Source organism: Bos grunniens, chromosome 19, assembly GCF_055505025.1.
Source record: "Bos grunniens cultivar Pamir isolate PY7600 chromosome 19, Bosgru_T2T1.0, whole genome shotgun sequence".
Taxonomy (NCBI): domain Eukaryota; kingdom Metazoa; phylum Chordata; class Mammalia; order Artiodactyla; family Bovidae; genus Bos; species Bos grunniens.
The window spans coordinates 63,920,145-63,926,505 of record NC_141183.1 but is presented as its reverse complement, the minus strand read 5'-3'; positions in this window follow the sequence as shown (position 1 = coordinate 63,926,505).

Sequence of the window (6,361 nt, the reverse complement as noted above, 5' to 3'; positions counted from 1 at the left end):
TTCTTCAAAAACTGAAGTTGATGTTGTTTACCATGATATATATTAAAATATAAATTGAATAATTATTTAATATTTATTATCATTTTTACATAAATGTAGTAAGAGAGAATAAGAAGATAATTTATGTTTCCTTATAAACATCACATCATTACCATTAGGAGAGAAATTTGGAAATTTTCTCTCAAGATTTAATTATACCCACTGGAAACTCAGAAGCCATATACTGACTTGTGTCATTCGACATTAATTATGTTTATGTGCTATTTAGAGTTGTGGGGAAATCCATAATAGATCTCTCTCTCTCTTAATTTAGCTTCTTTTGCTTTGTTTAGTCCCTTTTCACTTGTGAATGTGTGAATGAGGAAGACGAGTGTCAGTAGAACATAAGGGAGCAGGTTGAGTAAAAAGTAATCCTTAGTCCCTATATCTTATCAGATGATATTCATGAGTTCATGTAAGGTTTTACTTTACAATATACATTTTTTAAACATTTTAATTCCTCACTTTTACTCCAGGTGTCCACTGGACTCTAAGATATTTAAAGATAGCTGAAAGATATCACACATTCTGACCCCAGGTTGTGCAGTGGTAAAGAATCTACCTTCCAATGCAGGAAATGCATGAGTCATGCTTTGATCCTTGATCTGGGAAGATCCCTTGAAGTAGGAAATAGTAATCCATTCCAGTATTCCTGTTGGGAAAATTCCATGGACAGTGGATCCTGATGCTCTATAATACATGAAGTTACAAAGAGTCACACATGACTGAGTGACTGAGCACACACATTACATATTAGCTAGTAGTGGTAGTGGTTTTCCTACAGCTGTTCACATCTAGAAATAATATCTTACTATACTCAAAATTCTCCAAGCCAGTCTTCAACAATAAGTGAACTGTGAACTTCCAGATGTTCAAGTTCATTTTAGAAAAGGCAGAGGAACCAGAGATCAAATTGCCAACATCTGCTGGGTTATTGAAAAAGCAAGAGAGTTCCAGAAAAGCATCTATTTCTGCTTTATTGAATATGCCAAAGTCTTTGACTGTGTAGATCACAATAAACTGGGGAAAATTCTGAAAGAGATGGGAATAGCAGACCACCTGACCTTCGTCTTGAGAAACCTGTATGCAGGTCAGGAAGCAGCAGTTAGAACTGGACATGGAACAATAGACTTCTTCCAAATATGAAAAGGAGTATGTCAATGCTGTATATTGTCACCCTGCTTAATTAACTTATATGCAGAGTACATCATGAGAAATGCTTTGATGGATGAAGCACAAGCTGGCATCAAGGTTGCTGGGAGAAACATCAATAACCTCAGATATGCAGATGACACCACCCTTATGGCAGAAAGTGAAGAAGAACTAAAGAGCCTCTTGATGAAAGTGAAAGAGGAGAGAGAAAAAAGTTGGCTTAAAACTCAACATTCAGAAAACTAGGATCATGGCATCTGGTCCCATCATTTCATGGCCAATAGATGGGGAAAGAGTGGAAACAGTGGCTGAATTTATTTTGGGGGCTCCAAAATCACTGCAGATGTTGACTGCAGCCATGAAATTAAAAGATGCTTACTCCTTGGAAGAAAATTTATGGCCAAACTAGACAGCATATTAAAAATCAGAGACATTACTTTGCCAACAAATGTCCATCTAGTCAAACCTATGGTTTTTCCAGTAGTCATGTATGGATGTGAGAGTTGGACTATAAAGAAAGCTGAGTGCCAAACAAAGAATTGATGCTTTTGAACTGTGGTGTTGGAGAAGACTCTTGAGAGTCCTTTGGACTGCAAGAAGATCCAACCAGTCCATCCTAAAGGAAATCAATCCTGAATATTCAATGAAAGGACTGATGTTGAAGCTGAAATCAGAGTACCTTGGCCCCCTGATGTGAAGAATTGACTCATTTGAAAAGACCCTGTTGCTGGGAAAGATTGAAAGCAGGAGAAGAAGGTGACAACAGAGAATGAAATGGTTGCATGACATCACTGACTCAATGGCCATGCTTTTGAATAATCTCTTGGAGTTGGTGATGAACAGGGAGACCTGGCCTGCTGCAGTCCATGGGGTCGCAAAGAGTTGGACAAGACTAAGTGACTGAACTGAACTGAAATGATATTCACCTTAAGCTATGTTTGACTCTGTCTTCATCTTGCTGTAGGACTGGAAAGTAATAAAAGTCTTTGAAAGGAAATTTATATATATATATATATATAATTATCATTTACTGAGAAATAATGTCTAAAACTAATTTGCAAAGGCTTTGACCTAGCAAGATAGAAATATAAAAGGAAAATAAACCTCAAGTAATCAAAACACAAGAATTAGGGATAAGAAAAAAAAATCAATGAAATAAGAATAATTAAAAAATGGAAAAATAATGAAACAAAAGGCTGTTTCTTTAAAGGATCATTAAAACCAATCACACCTTAGAACAGTAGGGAGAGGGAGAGGGAGAAAGTAAAGAATAAAAGGACAAGAGCTAAAAATAGAGACAAATTGCTTAAATAGAAAATGAAATAATATGTAGCATTACAGATTCTATAGATATTAGCAGGATAGTAGAAAATATTATGATCAGATTAATATTAAATTTATTGGGCTTTTTGTTGAAACAGGAGAGGGAGTTAACTAGGACAGATGTACTGAGAGCATGGGGAAGCATCCTTGCAGAAGGGAACACACCTCTGCAATTTCTGTGTGGGAAGGAGCGAGGCAACCAAATAGAACACATTATTGGCTGTCTGACTGAGAGGTCAGTACTCATGGTCTTTAACTCTATGGCTTTCTCACCTGGAATGTTTTTATAATCATGTTGAGTTGTTTTTTCCTCATCTATAAAATGGGATAGTGTTACCCACTTTGCAGGGACTTCCCTGATGTTTCAGTGGCTAACACTTTCTGCTCTCAATGCAAAGGATCTGGGTTCAATGCCTGGTCAGAGAACTAGAGAGAATACACTGTGCAATTAAGAGTTTTCAGGTCACAAACTGAAGCAGCTAAGACCAACCACATCCAAATGAATGACTAAGTAATAATAATAAAAAAAAATAAGCCACTGAAAAAATAGTGTACTGACAAGAAAACTAACAACTAAAACCTTTCTAAAAAAGAAAAAAGAAAATTCACAGAAGGGTCAGTTCCATCTGAGAAGAAAGAATCTAGTTAAATATATCATATGTTACATGATAAAATAATAAAATAAAAAAGTAAAGATATTTATGTATGCATTTATGTCTCATGCATGTGATACACACATGTACCAGAATATTAATTAAATAAACTGGACACACAACAATTGCCATTTTCATTTCCATAACTTGTTACATGTTTGAGACTGGTCATTATGACTAATATCTTTTGTTACTCATTTTGTATTCAGTTCAGTTAAATTCAGTCACTCAGTTGTGTCCGACTCTTTGCGACCCCATGAATCCCAGCATGACAGGACTCCCTGTCCATCACCAACTCCCGGAATTCACTCAGACTCATGTCCATCAAGCGAGTGATGCCATCCAGCCATCTCATCCTCTGGTCTACTTCTCCTCCTGCCTCCAATCCCTCCCAGGATCAGAGTCTTTTCCAATGAGTCAACTCTTCGCATGAGGTGGCCAAAGTACTGGAGTTTCAGCTTTAGCATCATTCCTTCCAAAGAAAACCCAGGGTTGATCTCCTTCAGAATGGACCAGCTGGATATCCTTGAAGTCCAAGGGACTCTCAAGAGTCTTCTCCAATATCACAGTTCAAAAGCATCGATTCTTCGGCTCAGCTTTCTTCATAGTCCAACTCTCACATCCATACATGACCGCTGGAAAATCCACAGCCTTGACTAGATGGACCTTCGTTGGTAAAGTAATGTCTCTGCTTTTGAATATGCTATCTAGGTTGGTCATAACTTTCCTTCCAAGGAGTAAGCGTCTTTTAGTTTCATGGCGGCAGTCCCCATCTGCAGTGACTTTGGAGCCCCCAAAGATGAAGTCTGACACTGTTTTCCCATCTATTTCCCATGAAGTGATGGCACCAGATGCCATGATCTTCGTTTTCTGAATGTTGAGCTTTAAGCCAACTTTTTCACTCTCCACTTTCACTTTCATCAAGAGGCTTTTTAATTCCTCTTCACTTTCTGCCATAAGGGTGGTGTCATCTGCATATCTAAGGTTATTGATATTTCTCCCAGCAATCTTGATGCCAGCTTGTGCTTCTTCCAGCCCAGCGTTTCTCATGATGAACTCTGTATATAAGTTAAATAAGCAGGGTGACAATATATAGCCTTGACATACTCCTTTTCCTATTTGGAACCAGTCTCTGTTGTCCCATGTCCAGTTCTAACTGTTGCTTCCTGACCTGCATACAGATTTCTCAAGAGGCAAGTCAGGTGGTCTGGTATTCCCATCTCTTTCAGAATTTTCCACAGTTTATTGTGATTCACAGAGTCAAAGGCTTTGGCATAGTCAATAAAGCAGAAATAGATGTATTTCTGGAACTCTCTGGCATTTTTTATGATCCAGCAGATGTTTGCAATTTGATCTCTGGTTCCTCTGCCTTTTCTAAAACCAGCTTGAACATCAGGAAGTTCATGGTTCATGTATTGCTGAAGCCTGGCTTGGAGAATTTTGAGCATTACTTTACTAACATGTGAGATGAGTTCATTTGTGCGGTCGTTTGAGCATTCTTTGGCATTGCCTTTCTTTGGGATTGGAATGAAAACTAACCTTTTCCAGTCCTATGGTCACTGCTGACTTTTCCAAATTTGCTGGCATATTGAGTGCAGCACTTTCACAGCATCATCTTTCAGGATTTGAAACAGCTCAAGTGGAATTCCATTACCTCTACTAGCTTTGTTCGTAGTGATGCTTTCTAAGGCCCACTTGACTTCACATTCCAGGAAGTCTGGCTCTAGGTCAGTGATCACATCATCATGATTATTTTGGTCATGAAGATCTTTTTTGTACAGTTCTTCTGTGTATTCTTGCCACCTCTTCTTAATATCTTCTGCTTCTGTTAGGTTCATACCATTTCTGTCCTTTATCGAGCCCATCTTTGCATGAAATGTTCCCTTGGTATCTCTAATCTTCTTGAAGAGATCTCTAGTCTTTTTCATTTTGTTGTTTTCCTCTATTTCTTTGCATTGATCGCTGAGGAAGACTTTCTTATCTCTTCTTGCTATTCTTTGGAACTCTGCATTCAGATGCTTATATCTTTCCTTTTCTCCTTTGCTTTTTGCTTCTCTTCTTTTCACAGCTATTTGTAGGGCGTCCCCAGAAAGCCATTTTGCTTTTTTGCATTTCTTTTCCATGGGGATGGTCTTGATCCCTGTCTCCTATTATCTGTACCTTAAGAAAAACCTAAATTGGCCATGTGTTTTTACCAGTTGGGTGGCACAGGCCTTCAGTGGTGAAAAGTCTGGGTCATAGTTAATTCTGATTGGATGGAGTTATTGTAGATTTGTATTTATTTTAATCATCAGAAGTGATAATAGTAAGTGGGGATCTGTGGGAGCTATTGAGTTTCAGACATATTTTTTTCTTATCTCCATTGAGAAGCAGCTGTCAATTTCCCCTTAGTAATCAGGATCAACAACCCAATTATCACCCTAACTTACCTACATGCCTGTTGATTCAAAGGCAGGAGAAGCTGGAAGTTGTCAGGCAAAAGTCTTAGCTCACAATTCAAAAGAATCTCTTTGTATCTCCTGCTGGAAACATTTCTCTCTTTGTAACTAAAGCCTCTAACTCAGCAGAGCATACGTTAATGGGAACAGGAAGCACAAATTTTTCTAATAGTTTAATAAGGTTAGTAGTAGGCAATGGCACCCCACTGCAGTACTCTTGCTTGGAGAATCCCATGGATGGAGAAGCCTGGTGGGCTGCAGTCTGTGGGGTCACTACAAGTCGGACACAACTGAGCGATTTCACTTTCACGCTTCACTTTCATGCATTGGAGAAGGTAATGGCAACCAACTCTAGCATTCTTGCCTGGAGAATCCCAAGGATGGGGGAGCCTGGTGGGCTGCTGTCTATGGGGTTGCACAGAGTCAGACAAGACTGAAGCGACTTAGAAGTGTACCCCATAACTCCCACTTTTAAACTGTGATGTGGGAAACAAATATTTTCTTTTCTTTTTTTTTTGACCATTCAAACAAGTGGTACATATCAGTTCAGTTCAGTTGCTCAGTTGTGTCTGACTCTTTGTGAACACATGGACTGCAGCAGGCCAGGCCTCCCTGTCCATCACCAACTCCCAGAGATTACTCAAACTCATTGAGTTGGTGATGCCATCTAACAATCTCATTCTCTGTCATGCCCTTCTCCTCCCGCTTTCAATCTTTCCTAGATCAGGTTATTTTCACATGTGTCAGTTATTTGTA